The sequence below is a fragment of the Lagopus muta genome, chromosome 3 (genome assembly GCF_023343835.1).
Source record: "Lagopus muta isolate bLagMut1 chromosome 3, bLagMut1 primary, whole genome shotgun sequence".
Lineage (NCBI taxonomy): Eukaryota > Metazoa > Chordata > Aves > Galliformes > Phasianidae > Lagopus > Lagopus muta.
Genome location: NC_064435.1, coordinates 60431795 through 60448079, shown reverse-complemented (window position 1 = coordinate 60448079; position 16285 = coordinate 60431795). Strand labels below are relative to the sequence as shown.

General features: G+C 34.4%; 1 protein-coding gene across 1 annotated transcript in view; it reads left to right on the top strand.

The window, feature by feature from the left end:
- GABBR2 (gamma-aminobutyric acid type B receptor subunit 2) overlaps positions 1–16285 on the top strand; it is a 451814-nt gene that overhangs the window by 128947 nt on the left and 306582 nt on the right. The gene's annotated exons all lie outside the window — the stretch shown is intronic.

Below are 16285 nucleotides of genomic sequence, written 5' to 3'. Positions count from 1 at the left end.
CATATGTGTTCCCAGTAGTATTCAATAAGTACATGCATGTTTTAATTAAAAATTATTGCATGTGGAGGGTCATCGTTAGGAACATTACTGGATTTCAGCTCTACTGATAATGTGTTTGGTGGATTGGTTGGTTTGATTGCTTCTTTGGATGTGGTCAAATATTTCAGTTGTAATGGGTCAATGGTAAACTTATTTCCAGCAAAATTTTTAACTCCTCAGGTAGCAGCAGTGATGAGGTACGTGATATATTTGATCAAATATGGTTCATAAAAGCACCATGCAATCCAGTTCTAGTTCCATGACGTCCTTCTCTTCTTTCTTTTTACTTTTTGTCCATGTTCAGTTATGAATCATGTTTCAGTTAACTATTGCTAAACTCAGATCTCCTTTCTCTTTCTTCCATAATCTTCTCACAATCACTGATAATAAAACTGAGCTAATATTTTCATCTAAATTCTCATCTTTGTCTCTTTTGCATTATTAGTGTCATCATTAGAATCTTGCAGGTGGTATTTTCTTATTTGTGCATGGAACAAATCAGCATTATATATATATATTTTTTAGTACTTTTTTCAGATTTTGGGTGTTTTCTGTAGTTGTAGTTCCACCTGAAGATGATCCCCAAAATTGTGATGATTAGCAATTTCTAATTTCTTTTCTATATACTAGCAGGGAGCAGATCTTTGTCCTTGTGGTGTTATTTTTTGTATGAATGCACTTATCACAAAAAGAGAAGCTTTTTGCTTATTGTACAGAGTTCATTCTATGTGTGGGGAGTGTCTTTTATTTTGTTTTTACATTAAATGATAATCCATCTCTTAAACTAGGTAATAACTTGTAGGGAGACTTTTCTTTCATAAGTAAGCTGATGAGAATGTGGTAGTGCACGTGTGGTTTAAAGTTGCAAGCAGACCAGGTATTGAAGTTTTTCATACAAACAGTTTGAAATTTAACTGAATTTCTTGGTGTTCTGCTGCGTAGTAACATCAAATTCTCTGACAGTAATGTCTATTCTTTGCAGTAGCAGCCATAACATTCTGTTGAAATATCAATTTATCTTACCTCTGAGTAATGCACTTCTTTTTCCTCACTTCTACACCTTGCAAAGACACAAAGTATGACTCATAGCTGAAAATAATCAACAAATTTAATGTTGGACTAATATTTTCAACAGTTACTTTTATGAATTCTCTAGGCAGTGTGGCTTTGGTTTTGATCTGTATGATCACAGAGGATACTTGTCAGGACCTGCTTTTACCAGTGTGCCAGAGAACCGAGTACGCTTGAAGCCCTTTAGAGCACCTTTTATCCTCATTTCCACAAGTCTGTGCTGCTGCTTTGCTTGTTCAATTGCTCCAAGTCTAGATCCTGGCTCAGGAGGGTCTACCCAGTCTATTTTCTGGTCTAACAGCGAAATAAGAATTTACTAAGTCAATATAATAAGTACAAGGAGGCAGGAAGAGAAAAGATACCATTCAGAACTGTCATTTTGGCAAACACATGCAGAGTGCCCACATAAACTCACACTGCAAATTTAGTGTCTTCACTGTTGTTTAGTTTTCTTATTGCATGTTGGTTTTAGTGTGTGATTACAAGGAGAGGAATTAAGCCCCTGCTGAGCTGTAGTCCAGCACTCTGTGATGTAATTTTTAATAAAAGAAGAAATTCTGATGTATCATTCTGTAAAGACGAATACTGAAAGGAAATGCTTCTAATCTTTTTTTTTCCCTTTTTTTTTTTTTTTTTTTTTTCATTTTAGATGCAATGTATTCTTCCTGAAGGCCATGATAAAGAAACACATTTTTGAAAATTTCATGCTTTTGGTCATCTTTATAATGTTTATTTGCATCTTTTCCAACCTTTCTCTAGCTCTCAGTGTTTTCCAAGTGTGATCTCTGGGCAGCCTGGTCTAGTGTTTGGCAGCCTTGCACATAGCAGAGGGGTTGAAACTAGGTGATCATTGTGGTCCTTTTCAATCCATGCCATTCTATGATTCTAAGGTCACCGTTTAAATTCACCCACACATATGGAATCTAGAAGTTCCATAATGTTAGAGAAAAGTCATTTTCCTGACGCATGATACACATGTAGTAAATTTGATAAAACTATTCCAACCTTTATATGTTCTTTTCAGGTCAAGCTTAAGGATTCAGCATTGGTGAATTTGGAATAATTTGGATGGTTTTGATAGATAAACTGAATGCATGGTTTTGTGCTTTTAGTAAAGCAAATGCAAAAAAGTGCAGGAGAAAATAATAGAGTTCTTCTAACTCCAGCACCGGTGGATTATCTGTTACCTATCTACCCTCTAGAATCTGTAGAAAGAGTGCTTTAAAGATTGAAACATTAAATTTATTAGAAGAGTTTAAAAATTAAATCTATGAAGATGATGATGTAACTGGGAAGGTTTAAAACCATGACAACTTTAATTTTTTTCTCTTTAGTTTTTCTGAGATCAAAGAAAGATTTAGAGAAGTTGATTATGTGCTGAGAGCTGATAATGTTTCTCAGCTTTCTTATATATTGTACTAAACATGATGGAATTCAGAGCTCAATCAGAAAAATTCAAATGTGTTTGGAGAGACATCTTCATTCTGTGTGAGGGGCAATTGCAGTCTCCATTCCCACAGTGTTGTGGAACTTTGCTATTACTGGAAGACTTTGGCATGTCTCGCTTCAAGAAAACCACAGGTTGCTGGAGTCTATGTGGGAAGTATTGAACAACTTTTTCCTTTCTGTCTTTCATGAGGAGCTGGGAATGAGTACTTTCTGTGCTCATCTGGGCTTCATACCATGCTCTATGTTTTCATTAAGCAAGCAAGGACTGCTTGTCAGCATGCTGCTGATAGGCAGAGGTGGAAGTCTGAAACAAAATATTTTTTGTTTTCTTGTATATTCTCAGTGACTTTCTTTCACAACTGTTATGACAGCAAGAAAGTGGCATTGTTCCTTGTGCCCTCTGTTGAAAGAGTCAGGGGCTTTTTAAACCAAGTTACTGCATCACTTTCCAATGGTTGTATTGAAGAAGATACTTATCTAGACTGTTAAACAGTGTACAGAGGAGAGCTTCACTAATGGTGAGTTATTTACTGTATAGGTGGAAGATTTTAAAAGCTTTCTGTTAGTTTTCATCTACTGTTAAAACAATCATATATTAACTACAGTAGGAGAGTTAGTGGGGTATTGTAGCTGCTTTTACAGTGAAGGTGCTAGCAAAAATAATTAATTTAATTTCAAAGGCTTTCAAGTACATTTTAGTAAGTTTCATTATGATATATACCATTATTGCAAATAAAATCAAATCTCAAAAGTAACACTATGCTTTCTACTGAGTACCCAAGCAGATCAATAATATTTGTCATCTTCTTGCACTTTTAAAGCAAGCAACTTTATCTTCTTTATGTAGATTTTGCTTTTTCATCTTAGGTTTCTTCATTTTGGGTGCAGAGTTTGTTTATATAAGGTGTTTCAGTTGTGTTTTTCACTGATTATTATTTTCTGTAATTTTTTTTTTTTTCTCCAGAGTAAGTTAAAGAAAACACATGTGTTGTTCTGACTTGAGAAATACTTTGCATGCTGTGGAAGTTGAACCTCCTATGTGAAAGAGTCAGGAAAGATTACACATGATTTTTCCCCACTTTGTTATTTCAGTACTGATTTATAGAAATCCAATTTAATTTCAGTTATTTTACAAAAAATACTGTTATAGTTTCTGATTAGAGATTTAACCAAATTAAATCTTGAGAGTTAATTTATTATAAGATTCCACTGAAGAAAGATATATTTACCGATGTGTGTCTGTGGGAATTTTTGAGTATGTACAGTTTCCCTGGTTCTGATGAAAGGAAGAAAAACCCAATATATGTATTATGGTTCTGCCTATTGAGGGTGTTTCAGATATTTCCTCAGAAATATTAGATCTCTCTACGCGTCTACAGATTAATCTTCATTTATTTTTAAATACACAGACACATGTACATGCATGTGCATATATATAAAAAATTGGATTGATATTACTGTAAAGATCCTTTATAATCAGCTATTTCTGATGATCTTAATCTAATCCTAAAAATTTAGAAAGATTTTACCCACACCTGTTTTCTAAGTACTGAGTAAATACTGCTTGTTTATAGGCTGAGATGCTTATACTTTTATATAAATTTTCAATATATGAAAATTTTAATATAAATTATTTTTTTTTTCTCTTTTCTGTTTCTACCAATTTTCCCCCTAATATTGTATGTTTTCCATTTTTTTCTCAGCTGTACTTTCTGGTGAAACATTATTTCACTCTAATTCAAACACCAGATTTATTTGCAGTGCTACATTTTAATAATTTCAGTGGAAGTTTCCAGTCTATCAAAGGCACCAAGATACCCCCTTGACAATTACTGCTCTCCTTCCTTCTTTACAAACAAGATGAACCCTATTTTCGCTGTCATTCACTTTAATAATCGGCAAAACTTTGAAGTCAAGAATATTTTTAACTGAATGTGAAGTGAGAAATCTTTCATTTACCCTTGTTTCTCTGCAGTATCTGGATATGATTTGGTTGCTGGAACACGTTTAATTTTAGAATTGTAAAAAAAAATATATAACTTTTTATGTGTCTATCATTTAGTACCTCAGTGTGTTAGAAATGAAATCTGTCTGCAACTTCACAGCTTTCCTTATAGATAACACCTGAAAGATGCCTGCTAGTCAGTTATGTTAAAATACTTGGCTCAGTTTCTTCTTGTTGCTTAATGAACTGTTGTCTCTTTTATTAGACAGTGTTGACTATTCTCTGACTTGTGTTGTCAGCACAAAAAGAATTCACTAGCAAATACTAAAAAATCTATTATTGTTGTACCAATAACATGACTGTTAGGAAAGATTTTGCAACAGATGTTGCAAAGCCAGCACTCCTCTTTTAATAACGATAATAGTAGTAATAATAATGTAATATTAATAATATATAAGTAGTAATAACTACTTATTGTAATTCTAATTTTTCCTGCATGCCTTCACATCGCAGACGAATGCATATTCTTTATTACACAGTTATCTTAACTCGCCCCTGAAGGCCAAGCGTATATTACATCTCTGCTCTTGCATTTTCCAGACATGGAGGTATTTCTGTTGTGAAAAGCACTCGCTGCCTGACTCGGTGCCCAGAGCACTGTAAACATGTTTGAAACCTGTTTTGCACTTAAATTAAAATGCCCTTCTGCATTAGGCGTTAGGACTGAACGCATCTCATGAGAAGGCTGGTTTCTATCTTTGTAGGCAGCCCCTGAACTATCCATATCCTTTCTCCACTACAGGATTGCCAGTGAACTGAGTAGAAATACTTAAGAAGGTTAATAAATAATAATATTTAAATGCGCTACTGATATGTATAGGAAACATCTTTGAATGTCATGAAGAACTGAAAAACAGTCTGTTTTAGAACCACTGATTTTTGACTTGCTCTCTTTCTTCTTTATTATTATTTTTCCCTGGTGTTTCTATTATTTTCTTTCCATTTCATCCTTTGTTCTCATTTACTTTTTTCTTCTGTATTTTTTTGCTTTTGAGAACTCCCAGTTGATCCTCCTTTGCTAAGGTTTCACTTCCTCTCACAGCTTCTTTCCAAAAATGGATCATTGAACAGTTAATGCTGGCACTTAAAATGAGTGAATAACCCAATTAGATTAACTGAGAATAGCGGAATTCATATATCAGATTTTTATTGTCTGCCAACCGAGGAAGACAAAAAAACATCAAACAGCTCCCATGTTCTGCCAGGTGTAGCCAGGCAACATATAATTTGGACCATAATGTCCATGCTGGGGATGATGTTGCATTTTTCTGCCTTTAGAGAATAAGAACATTTGCAGTCTGCTCAGTTAAAGGTAAATGGAAAACCTAAGAGAATTGCACACATTCAACCCTTTAGATTTTGGGTGTGAGCAAATGATGATAAACATACAAGCCCTGCTGGAAGCAAAACTCAGTAACCAGATGTGTGTTGGATGTTCATTAGTCTGTACTTAGAGCTACATTTAGGTGAATTAAGAAGTTGTACGCTTCCTCCTAAGTAGTGCAGGGCATGAGAGAGAGTGCAAAGTCATGGTGTTTGTTTGTGCGCAGTATTTTGATTACCTTTCAAAAGGGAAAACTTTCAACATAACCCAGTGGAAGATTTTGTGCAACAGTTTGAAGAGAGAAATGTAAATTGCACAAAAGGAAATGGCGGTAAGACTGATTTTTCTCTCAGCGAAAGATTTGCTACTTTCAGTTGAGAGATCAGAGGTCTGGAGAGATTTTTTTAAAAGTCATTAACGTGACTGTTCTATTATTCACACAGTGTGACTGAGTCTGAAGGAGGATGATTTTTTCTGGCCAAGAAATATTGTTTCCTTCCTTCAAGCCTTCCAGATCTAGCTTCCTGTATTTCTGAAGTCGTTTTAGCTGTACCGCTTATGCTTAAGGTTTGTAGATATTTTTAAAGCTTTAAGACAAAATTATTATTGAAATACTGGTCCTATATGTAAGACCAGGATTGAAGCAGGCTTGTTTCAGAGATCAATCCCACTGCCACAGATCAGAGGTCAATGCCATCACCTTTCCTGGGTGCATGTCTATAACTTGGTTTCAGTTCGCACCCATGCCCACCCGATGATGCTATCTGGGATATTTACCTAAGCTAATCTTACAGAGGTTCGGCACGATTTGCTCTTTGTTACTCATCCTCAAATAGAGATATGATCTGGAGCTTCTGAGATTAATTCCTACATCTGACTCTGTTCTTTCTAATTTATTCTTGCTTTTCTCCATCTTCCTTTATTCTCTCTCTTACTGAAGGAGATAGCACAAATAATTTCTGTTAACAAGGTGTGATGCCTACATCAGTCCGTAAAAAAAAAAAAAAAAAAAAAAAAAAAAAGGCAAAATATTTTATTGGTTAGTTTTTATTTAGATGTCCTTTATTTTTCCAGTAAGGCAGAAGTTCAGAGATGGTGAGGATATGCAACCTCATCACAGGCATCTGACATTGCCTCTCTGTTCCTCAGGCCAATTTGTAACTAATCTCCTATAGGTTTAACTCTTCTTTGGGTCAAGAAGCTCATCAGATATTGACATAAATGCATTTTCTCTCATTTAAGTTTGCATGAATTTCAGAATAAGTGATTTGAGAAAAGTGTTTTCGTTGGAATTGTTTGAAGTTGTTATATGTACATATATTTAATTAAAAAAAAAAAAGGAAAATATTGGCATAGAAGTCATTTACAATTTTTCTTCGTACACCTTACACTTTCAGAAGGTGTCATTGAGGGACTTCTGCAGTAGTAATTTCTTACTGGTGTAGCGTTTCATACTTAGGAGATTTTCTGCAAGTATGCATCCTTTTGTAAAGTTTGAACAGACTTTTGTGCTAGAGTTCCCATGAAGTGATTTCCATTGCCATCACTTGTAAAGGCATTGTAATGTTGTACAAATCATTTGTAAAATTTGTAATGGATTCAGTAAATTGCAAATAAGTATTTTTCAAATACAAAGTTTCTAATACTAGTTTCTTATTAAGAAAATAGTTGCACTGTCCTTTAGTCACCGTTTGATGAAACTTGTCACTGATTAATGATCTTGAGATCACTTAGTTGGAAGGCTTCTGTTGTTTTAACTGTTAGCATGGGTCCTTTGTTAAACTTGAAACATTTCAGTATAGTGCTATACTTGGGACAATATTGAATTCTTCAAAGTAATAGCTCTTGCCAGTCTTTACATGTACCAGTTTAAAGTGGAATTAAGTTAAGGAGTCTGCTAGTTTTTAAGCTTTCTATTTCTGGCTGTGGTCAGTGCAGAAAGTGAGAGCAAGAGTCTGCCCCCTGTAGAACAAGATCAGCTCCCAGATTAGGCACTGCCTTCAGAAAGCATCTCCCTCATCCACAGAGGAAGTTTAGAGAAACTAAAATACCATGTGTGACTAGTCTGAATTTCTAGCTCATTAGGAATGCTTAATCATATCAGTATGCTGGAGATTTTTCTGTGATACAAATTCGCCTTCCATCTGCACAACTTTTTCAGCCTTATTTTTTAGTGTTTCAGTTTCTAGTCAAAATATCTTCTCTAATTTAGGAATGTCACAGAAAACTGTTTCTGAATTTGTATTTGAGAAAAATCTGGAGTTCATTTGCATGGGAGGCAATAAAGCACTACATAACCTCTTACAGCATGTTGTTCATTTTAAAATGTTTGCAAGGAGCTGGACATTTTCTATGGCTTGTACTTCCAGTTAATAGTTGTGTTTTTATTTTTTTAAACAGCACCTGGAAGTGCCAGTCAAATGAAAGCTGCTTCACACGCAAACAGAAATCTTTGTAGAAACATTCTTAGTATTGATGAAAATCAGGCATCACTTGCACTCAAAACTCAAATTTTCTACAATATGATGTATTCTCAGTACAGCCAGCTAGATTTCACATACTTGTTTTCACTTTTTGTTCATGCTTTTTTCAGTTGTTTCCATTACAAATTTTACTTTTGGAGAAAACATACAATTTTCTTTTCTGTGGATTCCTCTGAAAGTCTTTAAAATATAAGCCATGCAGTTTTATTTCTGGTCTCATATTTATTAAAAGTTTTATTTTACTAAACTGGATAAGCTACAGTATCAGTTTTGATTTTCTGCTTGGTTTCCCTTTTTAGAAATTACTCATTAAAAATATACTGCTTTTATATTTTGGTATCAAAGAAACCAAGGAAATGTAATCTTGTATTTTCAGCATAATAATCTTTTTGTCATCTGCAGACTGACTCTTAGTTTTTAGTTGTGTTTGCCAAAAAGGCTGGAATTTCTGGTTGAAAGTGTGGTTTTATAGAATAGCCACTCATTTTATTTAGCTTGGTAGGTTTTGTTTCCTTGTAAGTCAGTTCCGTTCTCTGCATGTTGCATTTCTAGCTATGCTTTCATTCTTTCTCTACCTCTAAGTTTTATTTTCATGTCTCCTTTAAAGCTGCACTTTTCCTGCCAAGTCAAGTTCATTTTTAAATGTGTTTAGATTCAGTTCTGTCTAAATAAATTTATTTTCCACCTAATCTGCATTCATGTGATTTAGCTGCATTACTTAGTTGCTTACCATAAGTCAGGGGCCTTATGGTGAAGCTGATTTCACGTAAATAAAAGTGGGTTGTTTTCTGACTAGGAACTTCTAAATATCACTGAATGAATCACAGAAATTTCCAACTGGCCATCAGTTTTTTTCAAGAGCAGACCAGAGGAACTTATATCGTTGGAACAGGCAGTTGTGTTGAAATTAAATAAAGCTGGAGGAATGCTGTAGAGTTTCATATGAATGTTTTGTTTGTTTTAAGTATTTCTTTCAAAAAGCTTTCGAAGTCATTTGAGGGAGATCAAAATTGATGAACTGAAATTAGTAGTTTCAATGTTTTATAAATAAAAAACCTGTCGTTTTGAAACTTTTTGTTTTCATTCTTTTGTTCTATAGCATTGAAATAGAAGAAGTGGAAATCAAAATATGACCTTTCAACTAGCCCAAAATAAGATTATGTATGGAATTAAAAATCTTTCTTACTTCACAGTGATCTAGAATAAGCTGATCTTTTATAATCCTTCCTCTAGGTTCTCTCTCTCCATAGAGTTGTGTTGTTCTGTGTTCTATCAAGTGACTGTTCCTGATGGTATTAAATGAAGACCTGTCAAGCTTCTTGGGTGGGGGGGAGATGATGGCACCTCAGATACCCTGAAAAAAAATTGGAATGTAGAAAAATAGGCCTTGTAGGTTGGAAGATGCAAATGGAAACATGCTATTTTGAAGTGCTCTATTTCTGTCACCATATAACTAGCACACAATACAAGTGAAATGGATAAAAACCATGGATTCTGTTTTGGTGCTAGTTATAGTGCACTTAAACTGACAAGTCGCATCACTTTGGTCACCCAGTAAACAGTTATTCACTGATATTAATGATTTCTGAGGCCAAAACTAATACTGTTTTAGTACCTGAAGCTCATGAAAGTGGAGTAATTTGGTCTTCAGACTGTTGATTCAGTAAAGCAAATCAAGTAATGGATATTCCCTTTGAGGATTTCTTTCATTTAAGACATAACTCAGAACAGGGAACTGTTCATGAGTCATGGTTAGATACAAAAATTAGTCCCTCTGATGTACCTTATGAATCTACAGGCAAATTTTGTTATATTCAAGTAATTTTTAACATTCACTGAGTTCATAACACTGGAGATTGTTCCTCAGTGTTGCACTGCAGTAACTTTACATAAAATTTGATATTTCACTTGGCTGCGTCCAAATGTTTCTCCATCTTAATTGTTTTTATAGGGAACCTACAGAATGCTGTGTTGTTTGTTTGCAGGTACTTATCTGAGTTTCCTTACAAAACCACTCTATTAAATCTGACCACACTTCAAGTCATCCCATTTAAATCTTTGAAATCTTGATGTGGATTGTATTATTTGGAAAACTACTTCTATTGCTGTATATTTTAGTGGTGATATAAAGGACTCCTTGCATCAGGTTTTAACTTGTCCTTAAAGAAAATGGAGACATTCCTCAGGTGTTTTTATTATCTAGTTTTTAGATTCTACTTTCTTATAAATTAATGGTGTTAGTTCCTGAAATTATCCATCATAGACTGTGCTATTTTTTTAAGAATTTGTTGAAATTCCTCTTGCTTCCTCAATTTTCAGTCATTTGCATTTCCCCTTTTCTGAGCATGGAATTTGCTTTATGCTGGTATCACTGATACTACACTTTGACCTGCTTTTGCTTGATTGGCTGTGCCAAACTTTCTCCACTTACAGATCTTTCTGTGACAGATTTTGATGAGTTTTAGTGTATTTTAAGTTTCAGATGAATTTGCTACCTTCAGATCAGTTCAGCATCTTTGACAGAGCACCTCCATAGAAAGTAATTGAACCTGACATGATAAAGATAATTTCGATAAGCTCATACTATGTCATGCATACTATTTGAATCAGCAGTTTAGTTTTGATGTTTCATAATTCCAAGTAATTAATTTTAGTCTTTTAAAATATAATTTGTAATTCTGATGGCCATTTTTGAAATAAATACAAACAGAACAAAAATTGACCCCCCAGAATCTAAGAGACCTGCTTAAGGTTGTCTGAGCCAAGCTAGAGAATCTAGAGATAGGTTTTAGAAATTCACCTTTGAAAACAACAGAAGGGGAAAAAAAAAAAAAAGAAAGAAAGAAAGAAAAAAGATGGATTCTACTAACTATTACCCTTCTACACGGTCAGGTCACTTTTATTGAAGTGCACGGCAGGCAGTTTTTTCACTGTCAGATTTCTGCAGCAGAGGAGTCTGATGAATTCATTGTGCTTAATTGTTCAAGGAGAAGTTTAGACTATATGTTTGGTCAGAGTACGGTTATTTCTTTCACATCAGATCTTTTCTACATCTTATAGGACAGGATATGATAAACAGAAGAAAATATTCTATGAAATATGAGACAAACATATCAGGCATTTGTGTTATCTATAGATGATGAAAAAAGCTCATTGGCAGCACTTCCGTTTTCTATTTCAGCTGTTTTTGAAGGTTCATTAGTATGAATCTTTCTGTCCCATTTGGCTAACAAATGCTAATGTCTGAATCTTGATGCAGTCGGCATCTTCTTCTTTTACTAAATCATTCATGAATGTTGCACTACTTTTAGTCTCTTTATTCTGTCAATGACTGTGGTAAAAATAGAAATAGAGCTTTTTGATTTCAGCAATTTGATGCATTCACAGTTGATGCAGATCATTAGCTCTTTTAAATGCATAAGGCATAGACCTTAATTTTACAGTCTTGGAGCTTTAAACCTTTTGGTAGTGTTTTGCACTCTTATCTTAAAGTAATAACTTCCTTATTACTTCTTTGTACTGAAGGGAATCAATCTTTCTACAGTAGTAGATGCATACCTATAGAACAGTTGTATTTAAATTGGAGAGGATCTCAAACAACAAGGAGTTATTAGCCAAAACCATAATCAATTAAAATAATGTACATTATTCTATTTATAGGAAAAATACAATTGTACGTGATAACATTTAGCACTATAGAGAACACAAACTGACTCAAGAACCATAGGGAAAACAATAACTGTGTGCATGTCATCACTTGACTTTCAATTAAAAGATAATGAATTTGTGTTTATAAGTAGTAGAAGGAACTTAATCCTTCAAGACAGATGATGAGTAAGAGCTACTGAACTAAAAGTAGGGGAAAACATAAACCAGAATAAATTTCATTACTGCAAGTAAATCTGTTGGAGTTCACAAATGTTTCTGAAGAACTAACAAAGGCAGAAGAAAAAAAGAAAAAAAAAAAAACAAAAAAACCACCCAGAAGCATTATGGTAATACATGCCATCTTATTTTAAAAATAAGAAGAAAAGAAATCTAAAAGGAAAAGAGTTTGTGCCAGAAACAATGAGTCTATGAGCTTTACTAATTTCATTGGGCTGATCTGTCGAAGAAAAAATACCTCAAAAATATTTATTAACAGAGATTTGGTATTTTCTGCATTACAGGAGCATTAGGAAAACAGAAAGCTGCATTACTGGAGTATTAGTGAGTTATGTATTAGCATATTAATGCATTAGTAAATCTGTGCATGGGTTGCACAAGTCTTAAAAAATTGCTCTAGCATGTTTCAATAAAGATTGCATTAATGTTACTGAATAAAAATAAATACATAAATATGGCAACAAACTGGTCGCTATCAAATCACTTAAGAGTATAACAATATGAAAAGTTTAGTTTAGGGTCAGTTAGCTTTTATATGTCAACATTGTTTTGTCTTACTCTGTTGTTAAGCCACTTTCATGATTGTGTCGAAAATATAACGTTGGGTTTCTTTTTTTAAATCTGTATTTAATGCCAAATGAATTCAAAAAGAAAGTCAGGGAAATGCTTATATGGCAAGAAAAATAGAATTGATAGCGCAGGTTTTTGCTCTAGGAGAACAGGCAGCTGCTCCTTAGTAATTTTTCTTTTTATAGAATTGAAAGAGAAGAGATGAGCAAACTCCAATAGCAAACCTTTAGTTGAATGGTGTGAAAGCATCTTTCACATAAGAAGCAGCAAATTGTTTTTCGAAATGTGTTTTGTTTACTCCACTTTCCTTTAATGAGAACTTGCCCTTTGACTGAAATTCTATAAAACATTAATGCAGCCACTTATCTCCCATAGAAAAGGCTGTAATAGTCACATATTTCTGAATTCTAGAGGATCTGATCTAGTTATGGCAACGGAGAGATTCTACTTAGTTTTGGAACCTGCACGGAAATGGAGGGTGGGAAAGCCCATATTATAAAGTGATTCTGAAATGAACTTGGGTAACCACAAATTTTGTGGCAGAAAATAAGAGCACTACTGTTTTCAATCTTCTTTCTAGTTTGCTCTGTGAGGAGGGACTGTTTCACAGCTTTAATACTATCTTCTTTTGTACAAGCAGTTATATTAAATGAAGATGTATTAAAAAAAAAAACAAACAAGTGCAGTGGAATGCCACGACATCTTGCCAAGGTTTTAAGTATTTGATACTGAAATTGTATGATTCATCTTTTTAATTATTTTTATCATGCGGGAATGTAAGAGCATGGATGAAGAGATGTATAAGAAATATCTTTGGCTTTTCTTATTTTTTTTAATATTCATTAACTGCAACTTTGAAACACTGGGTCTCCGAATGTATATTGAAAGAGTTCACTTGAATTGCACAGTGAATCTGGAGAACTTTGTCCTTCTCTCACATTGCATCCCCCTAACTTTCTTTCTCACTCATCCAATTCTCTAGTCTTGTTTGCTCTCTTACAGTTTGCAAACTCAATTTTATCCATCTCTGACTACTTTAGTTTCCCACTATAGGAATCATTCCATGATTTTGATTGCACCCTTTCCTATACGTGGTTTGTTTTGACCATCTCATTTATGAGATGGAATAGGCAAAAGAGAACTGGAAAAAATATTTTAGGCAGGGAAATATCATGGATCTAAATAATGTGCCATAAGGACATTGGGTGCTATTTCGTGCTGCGGTGTTTTTCTAGAAATTCTTAATATTTGCTGAAGTGTTTGGCTATCACTGAATGTCAGTAGGGCGTTGCGGAGGCTAATTATCTTAATCTTTCCTGGCGGTTGGGGTTTAAGAGAACATCTTGGTATATACCTAACTAAAGCTGTATGTTTTCTTTGGTTTTGCTCCATGAACGTTATTTTCTGTGTACAAATGCTATTGATGTGCATTGGATGTGTCTGTCTTTAGCTTATTCATGTGCCTGTAGAACATAAAAATATTTGTGGTGCAATTTGATGCCTTGTGTGGACAGAGAAATCTGCAGGTATTATGATTTTCACAGTTTCTAGAGATCTGAAGACGATGTGTGGAAATGAAAACATTTCTGATGTAGTTTATGGCATTATATGAAATGCTGATTTTTATTATTTTTTAAATTTAGTTGTTAGCAAATAAGTTAGGAAAAAAAAAAAACACCTGCACAACTGATGCAGAAAATCTCTGCTGTTAAAAGGTAGTTACTAGCAAAGATGTTCTCACCTACTGTAGTCTTAATTCTGAAGGTGGTAGCTATAAAGTACATATAGCTTTGAACTCAAGTGTTAATAACAACTGAAATGTAATTATTGCATCTTGTTATACTATCACCTGTGCAGCTGTGAGGTGTAGACTGAATATTTTGTCTCGTTCAATTAGAAGATAAAAGTAGCATTGCAGAACCAAGTCTGTTAAATGAGAATTTAAATCACTGCAGCTGAGGTAGCAATTGTGAAGTCTTCCCATATTCTAGCCAACAAATCATTTCATGATTATCAAAGCTTGATTTTTCTGGACATAGGTCACCAAAGTTGGCAGTTGGGTGCTATCTTCAGGGATTGTTTGGCCTGTCAGGCTTGTGCACAATTCCATAATGCTCCATGAGGAGTGATAGTCACAGGAACAGAGCTGTCCTGGAGCAAAGGAAAACTTCCTGTCCTGTTGCCAATGAAGTCTCTCTGCACTCCTCTTGATTCTTGCAAAGCCTCTTAACTAGTCTCTGGCCAGTACTCAGCCAGCAAGGGAAAATGTGGTTACTTTATTTGCAAATGGTTTTTGTGGGGCTGCAGCATCCTCATTTTTTGAGCTAAATGGTAGGGATGACATGTTCTGTTGTTGTCTAGAAGAGAAATCAGCTAAGGTAATTGTAAGTGACCTTTGTCTAGGAAGAGTTTATTTTTTCACCATCTTAAGACTTCTACACAGACTGAACTTCTGAAGTCACCTATTTGTTCTATGATTATTACTGAGATAAAGCAATCAGTGGAGTTCACAGGAGTTTGATATTTGCAAGTTCAGAAATGAAAATTTAAATCTTGCTTGGAACTCCAAAATTTTAGCCACATTTCAGATGACATTTTCTGTATTTACTCTATTTTACTAAAGTAGATTTCTGATAAAGTGAAAACTTCATTGCATTGAATTAATTTAGAATACCATATAGGTCTCTGAGGAAAAAAAAAATCCATGTTTTTCTGTTATCATTATTTACACTAGCCTTTGTACCACAAGATGCTTAATCCAGTAATCCTCAAAACACATATATAGACTCAGATTTAAGAATGTAGGTACTTCTCACATTGTGGTTTATAAATTGAAAACAATTAAAAATTTAGCCTCCTCTTTGATACAATCTGGTAAGTTTCTGACATTGCTGTAGAGTTAATATCGGCCTTTGACAATTGCAGTCACTCTTGTAATAGTCACAGACCATCACAGGCCAACTGAGGCTGGAAAACACATTCAGAGATTGCTCAAAAGAGGTTCAGCTAAAGCCAGTTGTCCATGTCCAGGTGGCTTTTAAGATTTCCAAGGAGAAGATTCCACAGTCTCATCAGGCACAGCATAGAAGTTCTTCCCAATGCTCAGATGGAATCTCCTGGGTTCCAGTTTGTGTCCTCTGCCTCTTGTGAGAGATGTTCCAGTCACTAGTTGTCTTTGCTGCTCTCTGCTAGACTCATTCTACAAAGCTCATGTCTTTCTTGTAACCTACTTTCTTCACAAATATTCTCTTCACCATCTTCTTTGACATTTAAATGGCATATTCTAATGAGTTCTCTTTCAAACTGTCATTTCTTTATTACAGTTGCAATACTAGAACCTGTACTACTTTTTACTTTGGTGCTGATTGATGCATAAATTTGGATTCTCCTTTCTGTGATTCTGCAAATGCACATGAAGTAAAATGAAAAAGTTCTGGTCTTGAAATTAGGGTAGGTCAG